Here is a 16,743-nt window from a genome sequence, read left to right as displayed (position 1 = left end):
CCAAGAAGATTAATTTCTACCAAAAATATGAATTTTTAACTAAAAATAATAATTTTTCAGCCTAAAATTGAATAATTAAAGGCCTAGTCAAAAAAATTAATTACCAATTAATTAACCAATGCGATGCATTTTTATATAAAATTATGGAATATTCAACTGGAATAATAATTACATTTTCAGGTAAAAAAATAATAATTTGCAACCGAAAAACATCCAAAGAAGAAAAAGGTTTCAATCAAATAGCTGATATTTCAACCAAAGAAATTAATTTTTTATTGAAATGATGAATCTTAAACCAGACAAATTAATTTCCAAGGTAAAGGATGAATTTTCGACTAAAATTATCAATATTCAACAGTACTACTTGAATTCTTAACCGAAAAGAGTAATTTTTAAAGAAGAAGATTAACTAGCAAAAGAAAAAGATAATTTTCTTTAAAAAATAATTTTTAATCAAATAATGGATTTTCAACTAAAATGATGAATCTTAAATTGGAATAGTTGAATTTTATATTTAAAAATATACGAATTTGCAACAAAATACAAGAACTATAATCCCAAATGTTGAATTTTCAACTAAACTGGATTAATTTTCAACCAAAAAAAACAACTTATTTTTCAGAAAATAGTTCAATCTTTACAAAAAGTTGAATTTTTATTAAAAAATAACAATTTTCGAGCAAAAATAGAGTAGGTAAATTTTCAATTACCAAAGTAATTTTTGAACCAAAACAAAAAAAGAAATTTTTAACAAAACAGTTCAATTTCCAAGCAAAGAGATGAATTTTTAACTAAAATTTTGAATCATCAACTAAAAAAAGGATTTTTAAGAAAGTAGTTAAACTTTAAAACCTAGTCGTTAAAAATCCTACCAAAAAGAATAATTTTTAAACAAAAAGATTAACTTACTACCAAAAAAGACGAATTTTCAATCAAATTCAAGAATTCTCAACCAAAAACTGGAATTTTTAATAAAGTACTTCAAATTAAAAATCCAGTTGTTACATTTTTAATTTACTACCAAAAAGACGAATTTTCAATCAAATTAAAAAATTCTCAACCAAAAAGTTGAATTTTTAATGAATTGGGAAAAATTTTTTTATTTTTCATTTTTAATAAAGTGGTTAAACTTTAAAAATGAGCTGTTAAATTTATAGCGAAAAAGATTAATTTTCTACCAAAAAATACGAATTTCCAATAAAATTGCAGATTTCTCAACTAAAAAGTTTAATTTTAAGGGCAGAAATTTTTTTTAAATTTGTACGAAAGTAGTTCGACTTTAAAACCCAGTTATTAAATTTTGTTAATTGACTAAAAAAAAAGACAAATTTTTAATAAAATTTAAGAGTTTTGAAGTAAAAAGTTAAAGTTTCAACTAAAAAGGATGAATTTTGAAACAAAAAAGATTAATTTTCTACCGAAGAAAATGAATTTTTAACAAAGTTCAAGAATTCACAACCAAAAAGTTCAATTTTCAACTAAAAAATACTAATTTTCAAATAAAAAGATTAATTTACTACCAAAAAAGACGAATTTTCATTAAAATCCAAGAATTCTCAAGCAAAAAGTGGAATTTTTAATAAAATAGTTCAAATTTAAAATCCAGTTGTTAAATTTTTTAATTTACGACCAAAAAAAGACGAATTTTCAATCAAATTAAAAAAATTCTCAACCAAACAGTTGAAATTTTAAGGAAGTAGGAATAATTGATTTATTTTTTATTTTTAAGAAAGTGATTCAACTTTAAAAATAAGTTGTTACATTTTTAACCAAAAACATGAATTTTTTAACAAAAAGATTAATTTTCTACAAAAAAATACGAATTTCCAATAAAATCCAAGAATTTTTAACTAAAAAGTTGAATTTCAAGGCAAGAGATTTTTTTAATTTTTAAGAAAGTAGTTCGTCTTTAAACACCAGTTGTTAAATTTTTTTAATTTACTACAAAAAAATACGAATTTTTAATAAAATTCAAAGATTTTTCAAGTAAAAAGTTAAAGTTTCCACTAAGAAAGATGAATTTTGACACAAGAAAGATTAATTTTCTACCGAAGGAAATGAATTGTTAACCAAGTTCAAGAATTCACAATCAAAAAGTTGAATTTTCAACTGAAAAAGATGAAGCTTCAAATAAAAAAAAAATAATTAAAAGACTAATTTTTAATAAAATTTAAGAATTTCGAACCTAAAAGTTGAATTTTCAGCTAAAAAAGAGAACTTTTTAAATATAAGATTAATTAAAATGTTTAAATAACCCTGCATTTGTTTCAATCGCAATATGAAAGTTCAAAAAATCTATTAGAGGTGAATTTCTGATTTTGTCTCCATGAAAGGATATTTTCTTTATAAATAGACTAATCTAAATTAAGTCTGAGTAGCAAAAAAAAAATTTGTAATATAGAAGGATAAAGTTGAAAATAAGAAATGTTCAGGAACGAAAATCGCCACGCGTGCTGCAGCACATTGGAAATGAGTTTCATTTTCATAGCAGGTGGTCCCCTTATATGGCGACAATAAGCCCTGATTGTAGACTTAAAATAGTGGTAAACCACCCCTCGATTTATGATTCCTATCTCCACGTATTCAAAAAACCAGGACTCGTGCGTCTTATTAGGCGGGCATGGTAGGACAAAAAATCGCAAAAAGGAATAAATAAATACGAGACATGACTGTTTATTCCGAAATTTTCTGCGTCGAGAAAAATATTGCTAATTTTGAGACGATGTTTCAAATTTAATAAATACGTACAATCAGAAATAGCAGCCTGGAGTAGAGTTCTTGAATTAAAAAGCAATTTCAAATTAGACGTCTTATAGTTTGGGTACATTTATTTGCAAAGCTTTCAAAATTAGGGAGCATTGAAAAATAATGTATTAAAAATTGTCCAATTTAAAAGGAGGCGGCGCACTAAAAATTATATTGTGAAATTATTTAAATTGAAACGATTTAAAACTTAAGTGTGGAACAATTAATAGAATTTTGTAACAGAAAATGCTTTTATTGAATTTCCCAGAGGGTTTACTCAAATCCTGGGAAAAAAAATTTGAGGACAATTCCAGCATTTGTCAGATTAATTTTTCGCAGAAAATTCACATTTTTTGTCAACAGTTTCGAAGAAAAATTCAAATATTTAGTTGAAAATGAACTTTTTTGTTGAAAATTCAACTCTTTTAGTGGAAATTTGTCTTTATGGTTTAAAAAATTAAAATTTTGTATGACTTTTCTCTTACTTAAAAAAATCTTACTTAGCTGAAAATTCATCTCATTTCACAAAAATGTAATCTTTATTTGTTCGAAATGAAAATTTTTGTAGAAAATGAACCTATTTTAGTTGCAACTACAATTATTTTGTTCAAAATTAATTTTTTGTTAAAAAGTCATATTCCAGTTAAAAAATCAACTGTTTTGTAAAAAATTCTACTTTTCGGTTTACACTTTTACTAGTTTGGTAGAAAATTCAACTATTTGGTTGAAAAATTAACTATTTGGATGTAAATAAACTATTTTTTAAACATTTTATCGTTTTTAGTTCAAAATTCTAATATTTGGTTAAAAATTTACATATTTTGTTGAAATTTTGTTGTTTTATTTTGTGGAAAATTAATTTGTTGGTAGAAAATTTATGTAATTTGTTGAAAAATGATCGCATTAGGTAGAAATCTAATCTTTCTTAGACAGAAATGCCACTTTTGGGTTAAAAATAAGTCTGTTTTCGTTGAAGGTTCATCTATTTTGTTACAAAATTCGCCTTTTTCGATTACATAAAAATTGTTATTGAATCAAAATTAAAATCTGTTTTGGCTGAAATATTAACTATTACCTTTTATGTAAAAAATTAATTTTTTTTTTTGTTAGATAAAAATTCAATTGCATGTTTTTTTCTTGAATAAAAAATCTTTCTTAGTTGAAAATTTATATTCTTGGTTTAAAATTCATCTCTTTTCGTAGAAAAATGTAATATTTTTTTGGTTGAAAAATCATAATCTAGTTAAAAAGTTCAACTATTTTTTAGAAAATTCATCTTTTTGGTTTAAAATTTTAACAGATTGGTAGAAAATATAAGTATTTAGTTAAAAATAAAATTCTTTCTTCACAATTGAATCCTTTTGTTGGAAATTCGTATTTTTAATTTAAAAATTCAACTATTTAATTCCTTTTTTTCTTGACTGAAAATTCGTTAAAAATGCAGATTTTTGTAGAAAATTAATCTATTTTGGTTGCAAATTCAATTATTTGGTTTGAAATTAGCTTTTTTTGAAAAATCATATTCTGCGTCAAAAATGCAACTGTTTGTAGAAAATTCGTTTTTTTTGGCTTGAAATATTATAAGTTTGGTGGAAAATTTAACTATGTGGTAGAAAATTTACGTATCATGTTTAAATTATGTTTTTTTTTATAGAGAGAAATTAATTTCTTGGTTGAAAATTTAAATATTAGGTTTAAAATGTATTATTTTGTTGAAAAATCACGTAATTTTGTAGAAACTTAATCATTTTTAGTTAAAAATGCTAACTCTAGGGTTAAAAAATAGTCTGTTGAGAAAATTAAATTAGTTGGTTTTTTATTGTTTGAAAAAACTTTCTTAGATGAAAATTCATCATTTTATTTGTCAAATTCATCCCTTTTCGCGGAAAAATTTAATCTCTGTTGGTTGGAAATGCAATTTCTTTGTAGAAAATTAATTTTTTCTTTAAAATTCCACTACATATTTGGTTGAAACTTTAACTGTTTGGTTGAAAATGAACTATTTTGTTGAAAATATATCGTTTTTTATTAAAAATTCAATTATTTAGTTAAAAATGTATGTATCTTGTTGAAAATTTGTTTGATTTTTTTGCAGAAAATTAGTTTCTTGTGTGATAAAAAATCTTTTTTGGTTGAAGAGTCGACTAATTTATTGCAAACTCGTCTATTTGTAAAAAATAATTTTATTTTACATAAAGAAAAACTTTTTGATCAAAATTCCATGGTTAAATTTATGACTCGCTATTTATAAAACTGAAATAATTGATTCCTGAATCTGATCCACAAATATAACAGGACAAATAATACTTCAAAAACAAAAAGCTTTGGATATGATTAACTGCATTTAATGTAAATTAAATTAAACGATAAACAAAATCGAAGTGAATTTTATTAAAAATTCAGATATCTGAGCCTTTAAAAAATAGAAAGAATACTTCGTCTCGACGATGCAGTGAGTCGTGCATCTATATATTTCGTAGCCACTAGGTCACTAGGTTAAGCTGATTATTATCAAGAAGGAAAAACATACATTGGGGATTAACCGCAAGTGAATAATTTAACTAGTCAATTTCATCACATAATACATCATAAAAAATATGCACAATAATCATATTAAAATATTTTCTGATCCAAAATTATGCCTTAAAACACTCTGACTGAAAATTTAAATAATTAGGAGTTCGAAGGCGATATTAAAAATAAGTTATAAAAGTACGAAAATAGGAAGAGATCGAAATTTAAAATCGTCGAAATAAACATTTGTAAGCATATCAATGTTAAATTTATGAAGAGTCAAACATGAAACAGTTCGCATTTTAATGAACTTAAATTTGAAACTAATTAAATGAAAATAATTTAAGTTTGAAAACAGCATTAAATGTTTGGAAAAATCCTTCTATAAAAATAGGTGTGTTTAAATCAAAGTGATGAATCTTCGATAAAAAACAAATTAATTATCAACGAAAAGTGCATTAATTGATATTCCCACCAAAAAATATTTTAATTTTTAATCAAAAACAGTGCAATTAAAATAGATAATACAAGTTTTTAACCAATTATTTGAAGCCTCAACCAAATCAGACTAATTTTCAAACCAAAAAGAGGAATTTTCAACAAAAGATTTGAATCTGCAACCAAGAACGATTTTTCAGTCAATAAAGCAAAAAAATTCGTTCAAAATTTTGATTTTTCAAGTTAAAAAGCTCATTTTCGGAAACACCGTTGAATTTACAATATAAAAGCATGCATTTTTATAAAAATAATTGAATTTCCAGTCGAAAAAGTTCTTAAAAAAAAAGGATTTTGTAACAAAACAGTTAAATTTTTTAATAAATAGTTAAATTTTCCACCAAAATTATGATTTTTCAATCAAAAGGATTAAATGTCTATGAAAAAATCAATTGTCTACAAAAAATCGCGGTTGAATTTTTAGTTCAAAAAATTATTTTCAATAAAAAAAACATTTCCAACCAAAGAAGTGAACGTTTAACCAAAAAGATTAATTTTCTACCAAAACAAGAATAACTTTTAATATAATAGATACATTTTCAACGAAATTTTTTATTTTTAATGTTCTCAACCTAATAGTTAAGTGCTCTGCCAAATAAATGAATTCTCAACCAAAAACATAATCCAAATTAGCAAAAAGTATCTGAGATATTTGAGGGCAATTTTTATAATTTTTCAGAACTTTCTCAACGTTCTCTAAAAAATCTCAAAACATTTGAAACAAAATGCAGATTTTTTAAGATTTCGAAATTAAATTTTAAATTTGTTCAACGATTATGAAAGAAAGGTTTTAAGATAATACGAAAATTTTCTTAAGATTCCTTGGAATATTTAAAAAGATTATAACATATTACAAAAGACTTTCAAAATTGCCAAAATTCTAATCTAAGAATCTAACTTTGAAAGTTTTCTGAAAATGCATAAAATATTCTTAGATCTTTTCCGAGCATCAAAAAGTCTTAAATATCTTTGAAACTACAAAAAAATTTTCCTGACTAGTTGTAAAAACCTGTAAAATAAAAAACTAATGTTAGAAATTTTCTAGGTACTTTTTCGACATATCTGAAATCTTCAGGAATCTTTTTGAATTTTCTCTAGAAATCTATGAAAATTATATTTACATAACTTTAAAGCAAATAAACAAACAAAATAAAAAAATAATTCAAAATTTTTATTTTATATTAAAAGTTTTTACTTCACATTATAATTTGCATATATTTTTATTATTATGGACTTAAAAACCTTTTCTGTTTGAAAACTCAACTATATTTAGTTGAAGATGAACTTTTTTGTTGAAATTTTGAATTGACATCTAAAAAATATATTTTTATGATATATATGTATTAAAAATATTACAAATTAAATAATTAGAATATTTAAATGAAGCTCTTAAAAAAAATCATTAGATTTTGAAGATTTACAAACAATGGTACGTTAGATTTTTCTGAAATTATTAGTATTTTACATATAAAATTATCATATTTTAAAGAATATTTGCAATTTTTGAACAAATGTAGGCTATTTTTCAGTGTTTTACGTACATTGGTATTTTTAAAGAAAAATTATTATATGTAATTAGAACAAAATCTAGAATCTCTGAACAATTTTGGCTTATATCAACAATTTCATACTATGATGGGGTTTTCCACCAAAAACGGTATTTTTAGTACAAAAATGATTAGATATCAAAAAAAGATGACATGTTTTGTACAATTCTAGATTAAGCTAGCGGTTTTCAATAAATATTTGAAAGAGGATTTACAATTTTTGAAAAATTTAATGTTGGTATTTAAAAAAATATTAAATTTCAAAAAATTATTGCTGTTTTTAACAACTTTAGGTTATTTTTGTGTGTTTAACTGGAAATCGACATTTTTCAAGAAAAATCAATATAATTAAATTCAATGATTATTAGCTGATGTTTAGTAAGTGTCGACCAGGTAATCATTCAAATAATTGATGTATATTTAATACATAATAAATTATTAAATATAATGTATATAATATAAAACAGTATATATAAATATATATATATATTAGTCAAAAAATCATTCGATTTTAAGATAAAAAATACAGAGTAGTATTTTTCGTTAAAAACTTATATTTGTATTAAAAAATCATTAAATTTCAAAAGGATTCATAATTTTTTAACAATTTTAAGTTACTTTGGCGTTTTTTTAAATCGAAAATTGACATTTTTATACTAAAATCATTACACATTCTACTAATTTGAGTAATATTTAGAATCTTCTAACATTTTTCGATTATGGTAGTATTTTTCATCGAAAAAATTGAATCATTTACCATTAAACATAAAAGAAAATTGTAAATTTAGTTTCTGACTATTGTAAATTTAACTTTCAACTTTCTTCATTTTCCAACAGTTTCCAACTGCATGTTCACGTTTTCTACTTTAATTAAAAAGCAATACATTTTAAGTAAGTCAGGAATTATAAATTTAAACTGCCCGAATTTTTAAATCTCGGCTTAAAAAAGTAAAAGATGAGAGTCTCGAGTTATTTCGAAGACTTATTTTCGAGCAGCAATGTATTATGAGATCAATGGAGCGAAATATCGAGAATATAATTTCATCGAATTATGAAAGCCGACATTATCAGAGCAAAGAGGGTTGCCATGGGAGCTCCGACTCGTTGAATTTGCATGTAATTTGATCGATATTATTATTGACTCCCGAAGTCCTGATACATAGAAAGCTTTAAAATCGATGTATTTCTTTTTCAAGAAAATTTATTTAATATCAAAAGTTAATTCATAGCTCCATCTAGTATGAAAGATGTTAAGAGTTTCTGTTATTTGAGGAGTTAACTTAGATCGACAGTGTTGATTTTCCATTTTCACAGTCGGTGAAAGAGATCTTAACTGATCAATTTCTACCATTTCCTATAACCCTATGATAACACAGAAGTAGCTTAATGGTAAGCGCACCCGACCGGCAATTTAAAGACCTGCGGTTCGATTCCCAGCGGAGCGAAAGGAGATCTTTTTTCAGAAAAATATTTTTATTTTAATAACTTATTCCGATTCTATAACAAGTGTTACTGAGTCCAAATCGCTTTAATTAAAAGATGTTCAATCACTTTAGATCCTACAATAGAAGAAAATTGAAATAATGAGATTGTTACCAGGTGGCATAATAAATTCTATATCAATGATCAATTTTATTACCGATTGAATGCTAGAGGGTCGACTATAGCTAGAGCTTATGCACTTAATAAAGTTCAGAAAACGAATTTAAAATGGAGATTAATATTGCAGGCCTCGGACTCACTTCAAAGATAAAAAAATGTGAAATAGTGTCCTAAAACTTTTCTAGTAAAAGTCGATCTTTTCCATAATAATATAATAATTAAACCATTTTTTGTAATATTATGTAAGTGTTTTTCGTCTAGAGTTGTTATTTTTCAACAAAAATCCAATAATTTGTTTATTTATTGCACAAAAGTATTATATATTAATTCTGAATTTAAGATATCATTTTTCTAAAATAAATTACCCAAAACATTGTCGTCGCATACCTTTTCTATTATTTTAGATAATAGATAATATGAAATTAAAAAAACATTGGTTGGCATATTAAACAAAGAAAAATAATTGCGCGTTCACGTTTTCTACTTAAATTAAAAATTACGTAAGAGCTCAAGGGGGGGGGGGGCGCGAGACATTTTGGTGCGATTGTTTCTAGTTTCTAGTTGCAGATTCTACTGATAAGTCAACTAAAATCTTTTTTTGATGAAAAATATTTTTTCGGAAAATTTGTTTTTTTATTTAACCCTCAAACGGTAAACTCCTACTCAGCATACTTAAACGGCACACTGGTGCGCATCGGTTTGTTTGCAACGTTAATATTAATGATTTAATATATTGAACATATAATAAACAACTAGCATATATCAAACATATTTAACATACATATTTAATGTATGTGGGGATAATCCGCTGCAGTTGTGTTTGTGTAAATGACAACAAAATGAAAAAACTTCGAGTGCGAATTCGCACCAGTGTACCGCTTGAGGGTTAAAATTTCATTTTTTTCATCAATTTTTTTTAAATCATACTTTTTGGTGGAAAATTGAGTTGTTTTGTTGAAAATTGAACTATTTGAAAGAAAATTTACTTTTTTTTCAAATGTAATATTTTGGTGCTGAAAAGAGAACTAAAATCTTTTCTGGATGAAAATTCAAATGTTAAAAAAAAACATTTTAATAAAAAATGTATCTGTTTCAAGAGAAATTTCATTTTTGGATAAAAATTCAACTATTTGGTGGAGAATTTAACTATTTTGTTATAAATTCATCCTTTTTGGTTTAAAAATGCGTATTTTGGATTGCAAAGTCAATTTACTTCGTATACATTTATTTTTTGCTAGAAAATTAATACTTTCATCTAGAAAAGTCAACTGTGATCTTTTCTGGATGAAAATTCAACTATTCTTTGAAAATTTGTTTATTTAAAATAAATAAAAATTTCATTTGCTTTATGAGGAATTATATATTTTTTGGGTGAAAATGCAAATATATGATAGAGACTTACAAAATATTGTTAAAAATTTATATTTTTTAGTTTAAAAAATTCGTCTTTTTGGATTGAAAATTCCATTTTTTCCTAGAAACTTATCTTGTTTAAAGATCCATATCTTGAACGTGAAAAGTTAACTGAAATCTTTTTTTTGTTGAGAATATTCGACTATTTTTTGGAAATTCATCTTTTTCATTAAAAAATTCGTCTGTTTTAGTAGAAATTTAATTTCTTTTATATAAAAGCGGAATAATTTTGCAGTTGACGATTTATATTTTTAATTAAAAGTTCATCTCTTTGATTAAACGTTCAACTATTTTCTTGCAAATTAATATTTTGTAATTGATAATTCAACTAGTCGGGTACAAGTTACACTACATTGTTAAGCATTTTTTTTTGTTGAATGAAGACTTATGTCTGTTTGAAAATTTAACTTTTTAGTGGAAAAGCCTTTTTTTCGTTCAAGATTAACTTTTTGACCGTAAATGTCTTTATAATTTTTTAAACATTGGTAATTTTTTAGTTGAAGATTCTCCTTTTTTGGTCAAAAAATCATTTTCTTGGTTTGACATTTAATTTTTGTTGGGTAAAAACGCATCAGTTTCATGGAAAATTATTTTTCGCTGAAAAGTCATATTTTTTCATTGAAAATTTTATTTTTGTAGAGAAAATTCCTCTTTTGGCTTGGAGGTTTAACCATTTAGATAATTATTTCACAAATATTCCGCAAAAATTTGAAATAGATTTCAAAGATTTTACAATTATTTAAATCATTACTCAAAATTTTTAATTATTTCCCCAAGATTTCGCAAAAATTTTAAAGAGATTTTACAATGATTTCAATGATAACCCAAAAATAGTTCGCAAAGATTTCAAATATTTAGCAAAGATTTTCGATAGATTTAAAAGATGCCGGATAGATTAAAAATATTTCCTAAATACTTTAATGATTTTCAAAAAATTCATAAAGATTTCAATAATTTCATAAATATTACTAAATATTCAAAAAATATCTTAAATATTTCGCAAGGATTTTCAAATATTTCACAAGGATTCGAATGATATTAATTCTTTCACCAAAAATTCTGTTAATTTTCAAAGATTTTAGAAAGGTTTGAATGATTTCCAAAATATTTCACAAAGATTTAATAGCTTTAGCCAAATTTTGGATGTATCTAAAATACTTCACAAAGATTTTCCAAAGATTTCCAAGATTTCACAACGATTTTAAATATTTTGCAAAGATTCCAAAGATTTCAGAAAGATTTCGGAAAGGTTTCATAAAGATTTCAATGATTTCCCAAAGATTTAAATAAATTTACAAATATCACCAAATATTTTTAATATATAGCAAAGATTTTAAAAGCTTTCATAAAGATTTCACGAAGTCTTTCAATATTTCACGAACATTTTAAAGATTACACACAGATTTTAATGACTTCCCAAAGACTTCAATAATTTAAAAAATATTATCAAATATTTCGAAATTTTCAAAAATATCCAAAGATTTTAAAGATTTGTTTTCGAATATTGCACAATCATTTTAGATAAATTAAAAAAATACTTTACAAAGATTTTCCATAGATTTAAAAGATTGTACAAAAATTTGAATTACGAGTTCCCAAAGATTCCGCAATAATTTTAAATAGATTTCAAAGCTTTTACAATAATTTCATTGAATACTCAAAATTGTTGTATTATTCCACAAACATTTAAAAGCTTTAATAACTATTTTAGATGAATCTAAAATACTTCACAAACATTTGAATGATTCCCCAAAGATTTCGAAGATTTCAGAAAGATCTCAGATATTTCGCAACGATTCCAAAGATTATAAAAAGATTTTACAAAGCTTTCAGAAAGGTTTCACAAAGAGTTCACAAAGTCTTCCATTATTACACGAAAATTTTAAATATTGAACAAAGATTTCAATGATTTCCCAAAGATTTCACAAAGATTTCAATAATTTTAAAAATATTATCAAATATTTTTAAAGTTTCCAAAATTCGAAAATTTCCAGATTTTACAAAGATTTCAATGATTTCCCAAATATCTTAATAATTTTAAAAATGTCAACAAATATTTGAAATGTGTCGCAAAGAATTTCGAAGCTCTGAGAAAGATTTCACAAAATTACACAATAATTGTAATGATTTACCAAAGTTTTTAGATAGATTTTAATTATTTCCCAAAGATTTCAATAATATTACAAATACTTATAGAGATTTACAAGGATTATAATGATTTTCCGAATATTTTAAATATTTTTCGAAGAGTTTAATGATTTCTTCAAGATTTCACAAAGATTTTAGTAATTTCACAAATATTACCAAATATTTTTCATATTTTCGAAAAATTTCAATCATTTCTTAAAGATTTCACAAAGATATAAATAATTTCACAAATATAATCGAATATTTCGCCAAATTTCCAAAGATTTCCGATAGATTTGATTGATTTCCCAAAGATTTCAATAATATTACAAATATTTATAAAGATTTACAAGGATTTTAATGATTCCACAAAGATTTCTTAAAGATTTCACGAAGATTTCGATAGTTTTAGAAATATTATCAAATATTTTTAATATTTTGCGAAGTTTCATAATTTCTTAAAGATTTCACTAAGATTTCCATAATTTCACATATATAATCAAATATTTCGCAAAATTTCCAAAGATTTCAGATAGATTTTAATGATTTCCCAAATATTTCCATAATATTACAAATAATTATAAAGATTTACAAGGATTTTTATGACTCCACAAAGATTTTTTAAAAATTTCAAAAAAATTTCGATAATTTCGCAAATATTATCAAATATTTTATATATTTTGCGAAGAGTTTCAATATTTCTTAAAGATTTCACAAATATTTCCATCATTTCACACACATAATCAAATATTTCGTAAAATTTCCAAAAATCTCAGATAGATTTGAATGATTTCCCAAATATTTCAATTATATTACAAATACTTATAGAAATTTACAAGGATTTTAATGATTGCATAAAGATTTTCCAAAGATTTCACAGAGATTTCAATAATTTCACAAATATTATCAAATGTTTTAAATATTTTGCAAAGAGTTGAATGTTTTCTTCAAGATTTCACAAAGATTTCAATTATTTCACAAATATAATAAAATATTTCGCAAAATTTCCAAGGATTTCAGATAGATTTGAATGATTTCCCAAAGATTTCAGTAATATTACAAATACTTATAGAGATTTACAAGGATTTTAATGATTGCATAAAGATTTCCTAAATATTTCAAAGATTTTTTAATAACTTCGCAAATATTATCAAATATTTTTAATATTTTGCGAAGAGTTTAATGATTTCTTAACGATTTCAAAAAGATTTCAATGACTTTCCAAAGATTTTAAAGATTCCATAAATATTTCTGATAAATTTCAAAGACTGCACAATGATTTTAATGGTTTCTTAAAGATTTCACAAATATTAAAAATATTTCGCAAGGATTTCGAATAGATGTAAAAGATTTCAATATTTCAAAAATATTATCAAATATTTCGAAATTTTCCAAAATTCAAAAATATCCAAAGATTTTAAACATTATAGAAATATTTCGAATATTGCAGAATCATTTTACATAGATTAAAAAAATACTTCACAAAGATTTTTCATAGATTTAAAAGATTGCACAAAAATTTGTATTAAGAGTTCCCAAAGATTCTGCAACAATTTCAAATAGATTTCAACGATTTTAAAATGATTTCAATGATTACTCAAATAATTTTTATTATTTCCAAAATATTTTAAACTGATTTAAAAGATTCAATAGCGATTTTAGATGAATATAAAATACTTCACAAACATTTTAATGATTTCCCAAATATTTAGAAGATTTCACAAAGATTTTAAATATTTCGCAATGATTCCAAAGATTTTAAAAAGATCCTACAAAGCTTTCAGAAAGGTTTCACAAAGAGTTCACAAAGTTTTAGAAACACTATGTAGGTGATGCGTTTGTTACAATTCATACTAAAAAAACCCAGAAATTTGTCGATGTGTTCAATAGCATTGATGAGTCGGTTCAATTGACTAATAAGATTGAGGTAAACCACACTATAAATCAAAAATTTAATTGACAGAAGCATACAACTTAGTGATGTTTAATCTTGAAAAGATAATATTAAGTAAATAAAAATGATAAGAGTTTCAAAATTCCTTACACATGAGATTTGTCAGAAAGAATTATAAATTCTCTCAAGAAATTTAATATTAACGTATTTGTCAAAAATAATAATAGACTAAAGAATTTGTATATAAACAAAAACGATCTAGAGTCAATCGTTTACCTCATAAAATGTAAATTTTCAAAGATTTACACAGGTGAAACTAGCTGAAGAATAAAAAACGAGAATAGCTGAACACAAAATGAATGACAGAACCAGTAATAATAATAGAGGCCTATCCCAACATGCTTGGTCTTTCCATCATAATTTTGATTAACATTTTAAAAACATCAAAATTTAGAAAAAGAATCGACTATCTATGAACGAAAAATTACAGAATCGATTATCATAAAAAAATACAATAATTCGTGCGTTAATTTACAAACTAAAAGAATGCATATTAATTATGTCTATCAGTCCTTATGAAACTGATGTCTTTTTTAAAGTTAAAACTTTTGTCGCGTACTGTGACTACTCGTATGACTCATTGTCTGATGAAAATAATGAAAATAATTATACGTGACATCATATTTAATGTCTCTGTACTGTATGTGTTTAATAAAATGTCGTCCTGGCCCAGTTCATGAGTATGACTGTTTGTAATTTTTTCCTTATTTTATCACAACAGGCCTCACATTCCATATGATTATAAAATATAGGGACTTTCGGGCTCAAAGGGTAACATAAACAGGATTTCACAACAATTCAAGTTGCATTCAAAATAATTCAAATTCCTTGGGGAAAAAGTTAGAAAATAAAAAAAATTCCATTGATTTCCGTATAACTGGAATGAGTTTAGAGGAATTTAACACAGAAGAAAAGATTCGATGAAATTAGTCAAAATTCAAGGTGAATAAAATAAAATAAAATTAATTTAAAATATTTTGAAAATATGAAAAAACTTAATTGAATCCAGTGAAGTTGAAATAAGCTTAGAAAAATTCAAGGGATATAACTGGGTGAGTTTAAAAGGATTCAAGTATATTAAAAAAATTCAAGAGAATTCGGAAGAATTTAAAAAAAAATTAGGGTGATTTCCTCAAGGTAGTCGTTTTAATCGAAGAAAAAAATTCACGGTCAATGAAATTGAAAAAATCGAACTCTATTCTAAACATTTTTCCATTTAAAGGATAAACAATAAACAACAAATTAAATTTTCACTTTTTCAACACTCTTTCAATACTCTAAATTAAAAAATCACGCAATGAACTTTACAAATTTTCAAAATTATATTTTTAAGTAATTTTAAGCTAGATAAATTAAACAATAAAAAATCTTTTTTTTTAACTTATCAATTTTTTAAAATTAGAAGTTAAATTATTTTCAATTTAAATAGTTTGAAATTTAATTGAATTTTTCCTAAACTTTTAAAATATCCTGCCAATTAAAAAAAATCCTTAAAATTGGAATTTATAAATAACAAAAGGAACACTTATTATTTGTAGAAAAAATTAGAGTAATTTTAAGAGAAATTTAGAATTTTAAAAAATATAAAAATTAAATTTAGAACTTGAAATGACTTTAAATCATTTATAAACAGATTGTGACCCGAAAAAATTGGGGTTTTCGCACCGAAATTTTGGTGCAAATACCCACAACCGAATTTAAAACAAAATGCAGATTTTTGCAGATTTCAAACAAAAAATTTTAAAACTTTTTAAGAATTGTGAATGGCTTAAAAAGAAAAAAAATTTCTTAAAATTCCTAGGAAAATTGAAAAAGATTTTTCATTTTGAAAATTTGTTGTAACAGAAAATTTAAAAAGATTTAAAGAAATTTCCAAAATAATCAAAACAGAACCTGGAAGATTTTAAGGATTTTTTCAATCTGCAGGATTTTCCAAAAGTTGTAGGAAAAATTCGGTTAATTTTAAAATGTATTTAGAAGTTCTTAACAAAAATGTCAACACACTTCTTTTCAATTACTTGAAGACATTTCAAGTTTTTAATTAATTTTGAATCTTTTAAAAACTTCTACATACCTCTTGAAATTACTCAAATTTTTTCTACAAATAATAAGTGTTTAATTGTTATTTATACGTCAAAATTTAACATTTTCACTTAGAAATTAAACATTTTTTAAACAGAACAAGTCAAATCGTATCGTTAAAAGTTAAAAAGCTCTTCGAAATTCTACAGATTTAAAGCTTTCTACGAGGGTAGTTCAATAAGTCCTTAGAATGAAGTATAAAAACAATTTTTTTTGGGTAAATTTTTTTTTATTTTTCAACATAATCACCTTGGAGCTCTATAC

The 16,743-nt window shown here is 23.9% G+C and overlaps 1 protein-coding gene across 5 annotated transcripts in view; it reads right to left on the bottom strand.

Annotated features, from left to right (window-relative positions):
• LOC117176074 (hypoxia-inducible factor 1-alpha-like) overlaps positions 1–16,743 on the bottom strand; it is a 245,644-nt gene that overhangs the window by 47,288 nt on the left and 181,613 nt on the right. The window lies entirely within an intron of this gene.

This window comes from Belonocnema kinseyi, chromosome 7, assembly GCF_010883055.1.
Source record: "Belonocnema kinseyi isolate 2016_QV_RU_SX_M_011 chromosome 7, B_treatae_v1, whole genome shotgun sequence".
Taxonomy (NCBI): Eukaryota; Metazoa; Arthropoda; class Insecta; order Hymenoptera; family Cynipidae; genus Belonocnema; species Belonocnema kinseyi.
Note: the sequence above shows the minus strand (reverse complement) of the source record. Positions and strands in the feature narration are given on the sequence as shown.